Below are 4,190 nucleotides of genomic sequence, written 5' to 3'. Positions count from 1 at the left end.
TTCCTTCCACTTTGCCTGCCTACTGGTGATCAAAGTCTTGATCTCTCTGTAGTTTTAAGGAGGATCGTTGCCTCCTGTATAATTAAGCCCTTCAGAAAAGTGCCGTCTTCCTGCTCGAACTGGACTGGATGACTCAGCCCGGGATTTGAGGCTCTTTTATTTACTTATTGTTGAAAAAAATCAACTGAATGATCGATCTTAGCTCTTGATTTTCCCCTTCTCGGTCATGAAGGCGAGCTCTTCTGTCCCCCTGCTTGCACGTAACCCCCCCTCCCTTCTCTTTCCTTCAGCAAGCGCCTCTCTAGCTTAGTATCCTTGTTCTCTGAGCTCCTTTACTCTCCCTGGATGAGTCAGTGCAATGGCATTAGTTCAAATCCCGAGCCTCATTGCATCTCCTCTTCTTAAGATCTGTACCATGTGGATTTCCAGCGTCAAACTTGCAACTTGGCCACGCCCCATTCGCGACGCGGAGCCTCCCACTTGAAGGGGAGGAGGAGGAGGGGAGAGAGAGAGGAGGGCGAAATCGGTCAGCCCATTAAACCCGACCCAGTTTACTGAACGCAGACGATTAGAAGGCGGGTAGGCAGGCCATCCAGGAAGACGTTCTCACGCCCACTCGCCACGCTGCTCGACGGGACGGTCCGTTGCCTGGTCCGGAATGGTTTTTCTCTCTTCTCCCCCCCACATCTTGGCTTAGTCTGTTCCATTGTCGCAGGTCGCGGTTGCCAAAGATGGTCATTTGCGTTGTACTACGTGAGCGCGGGTTTCCTTGGTTAGAATGACGCGTTCCGAGAGGGATTCCCTGCTCGCCTGCCACAGATCAAACCTCAATTAAGGGGCGAATCTTGGTTAGAAAAGGCGGCTTCAAGAAGCGTCTCTGATTTCCCCGGATTCATTTAAGGGCAGGTCGACTTGCGCGGGAGCGAAAGGCATAACTCGAGGGCGACTTGGAAGGAGGACGGGTAGGGAAGAGTAGGGGAAAGTTGCCTTCTGGATGCTGCGAGGCTTACTCAAAAAAAAATTGAATTTAAATGGAATGTTAAAAGGTGCTACCAGTAAACATGGTAGCAACGCGAGTATCCGAAAAGGGCGGCGAAGTCGAGAAACACAAGCAGATCCCAGGTAGCGTTGCTGGAGCTTCATACCGCATAGGATCCCATTGACACCTCCGTCTCCCCTAGGCATTATTATTATTCTTGCCATATAATCTAATATCCGAGGCTTCTGAGGTGCCATCATCGGATCTCATAATTAATTTCCTGAGCTCGCCTGCTCTATTTACAATCCGGAGTCCTAGAATATGGACTCTACAGTCTGGAGCAGCTCCTTGTCCAGACCTGATTCATTTCTGTACTACACACGTATTGCTACTCTCTCTCTCTCTTCATAAATTATGGGAAAAACGGCTGACGGCCGCTGGCGTTTATTCGTCTGACAGATTAAAAACTCCACGGAATAGTTTCGTGCGTGTTATTGTTACGGCAAAGCATTTGTTCCCCCCCCCCCCGTTGAACTCGGGGAAAACTCAATTCCTTTGGGAATTGCACTCTTAAGGCTGCAGCACGTGGACTCCAGGAAGCCCCGAACTTGCTCCTATTTCGAAGTGAGAAAGAGGCGCGGGATCGGCTTAGAATTGCACAAAAGGAACAACATCGCATCAGCAAGACAAGAGCATCCGGGAACGCTTTGTCCCGAACCGGGCAAAATGACCGGCGCCCTCCTTGCAATCCTTCGGCGCGGAACTACAGGATTTATTCATAGCCACCGCCAAGCGGCGCAAGCTATTTAAGGAGGAGAGGAGGAAAGCTCGGCCGGAGCTTCAAGGCTACCCGTATTCCTATGATCCTGGCCGACGGCCTACCGTAAACTATAAACAAGTTGCAAGGAGGGGGGGAAGGGGGACTTTTATGTTCCCTTCGGCTCCGGCCGGACGCTTGGCCCGGAGCAACCTCGTCTGGAGCCGGACCAGAAAGCCTCCCCTTCTTCGCTGCAAAAGCCACGCCCCTTCCAGTAAGCTGGTAGGCGGAGCGGCTCTGCTGCTGATTGTGCTGCTTTGCACGCAGCGACAGAGTTACTCGGGTCGGTTGACTTCCAGTAAAGTGACGTGGCTGCTGGCTAAGCCCCAGAGATCAAGGAGTTTCTGTGGAATTTGGGGCGGCCCTTGATGCAACCTTGCAACGCCGCGAAGGAGAAAGCCAAGCGGTGACGCCGCCCGGACGGGAGGCAGCGGGGACGGAAACGTAACGGGGGCAAAGATCTGCCCAACCCAGACCGGAGTTGCGGGAAAGGAGGGAGGGGGCGGCGGAAGATGGAATTTCCCGCTGAGAATTACGTCTGCCCGGACGTTTGGTTTTTCTTTTTTTTTTTCGAAAAAGCAGCTCTCCAGGAAATTAGGTGCGCACGGCTCCCCCCTGCCTATATGGAAACTATGGTTTGCATAAGAAAAGGAAAAAAAACTCTGCCTCCGCATCAGCGGTTCAAAGTAATTAAAAAGGAGAGGAAGAGAGAGCCTCGGACAAGACAGGGATGGATCCCGAAGGGCCTGCAAAGCAATTGGCCGTCTGTTTTTGTGTAAAAAGGCTGCCATCCTGGCAAAGTAACTGGCAACTGAAATGGAACCCAAAAGTGGCTCGCGTGTCACCTTAAAAAATATACATTATTATTCTTTCGGTTTGAAGGCTGATTTGCCCCACTAGGTTTTTAGATGCCGTAAATGATATGCTCGGAAACGAGTGGCTCCTGCTGATAAGTCACATTAAACTGCATTTAGGCCCCCTGCCCCTTAACGCTAGATAGGTCGCTGCGTGATTCAAAACAAAAGCTGGACATCTTGGAAACTGCATAAAGAGCAAGAAATATCCAGAAAAAATACTGTTTGTATAGAACTCTTGATTTAAGTGAGTATGAATTCCACAAAATGGGGTTCTATGTTGGAGTTTTCAAAGGGACAAGCGCTTCCTTTCATTTTTGCTTTACAGTGCCAAATTGTCAATAGCTTCTTGAGTCAGGAACATGATGACATCAGTACATGAAGCTGCAGTGGTTAACATTACTGCAATCAGTGTAAAATATCATTCACTAAACTTGTGTCTTTTTGAGATGTTGGGACTACAATTCCCAGAATATCTAGGTGATTTCCTCCAAATTTGCTATACTACTGAGTAGACGTTCAAGGTTGATGTTCAGTCCTAAGTCCTGCAAGTCCTGCTCAAATCATTGACATCTAGGATTAAGATCTAATTTACCTAAGGAACAATTAGGTAAAGGTAAAGTTTCCCCCGCACATGCGTGCTAGTCGTTTCCGACTCTAGGGGCCGGTGCTCATCTCCATTTCAAAGCCAAAGAGCCAGCGCTTGTCCGAGGACGTCTCCGTGGTCATGTGGCCGGCATGACTAGACGCCAAAGGCGCACGGAACGCTGTTACCTTCCCACCGTAGTGGTCCCTATTTTTCTACTTGCATTTTTACGTGCTTTCGAACTGCTAGGTTGGCAGAAGCTGGGACGAGTAACAGGCGCTCACTCTGCTACGCGGCACTCGGGATTCGACCCGCCAAACTGCCGACCTTCCGATCGACAAGTTCAGCGTCCTAACCCACTGAGCCACCGCGTCCCTAAGGAACAATTATTCCAAGGCTAATAATAGCTGTTCTATTGCAGATTTATAAGCACACACTATGGCTGTTATATTCATAGTAGTTAATTTATCTTGATTCCACGAGTAGCTATGTCCTGGATACTGTTGTATGGCCAGTGTAGGTGAGAGGTTACACTGACAGCATCATAAAGCACAGCTTGGTATATGTTTACTATTGTGTGATACAATTGCAAGAGGGGCCTAAAAACAAGACTATGGAAACTATAGTCAAGAGAATGTGAAATCTACATGACTAATTTACTGTAATTACATTTCATTGTGCTTTTGGCTGATAGGTTTTATCAATCATCTCAGTGTTTTGCAGTATAAAAAACTGAGATAAAACAGTTAAGGTAACACCACTCAACGAAGCAATGTGTAGAAATCTGTAAGCCATATCAATTACCGTAGATCCTGATATGGCCATGATTCATTGTTTACATACTGAAGTTCCCAAGATTTATTCCTGTAGATCTAGAAAAGGCTCCTGGTTAAACCCCAGGAGAACTGTTGCCAGACACTGAATAGTAAGGTCAAGCAGAGCTGACCTTAAATA

This window comes from Vipera berus (assembly GCF_964194415.1).
Source record: "Vipera berus genome assembly, chromosome: 1".
Classification (NCBI taxonomy): Eukaryota; Metazoa; Chordata; class Lepidosauria; order Squamata; family Viperidae; genus Vipera; species Vipera berus.
This window is presented reverse-complemented; position numbering follows the sequence as displayed.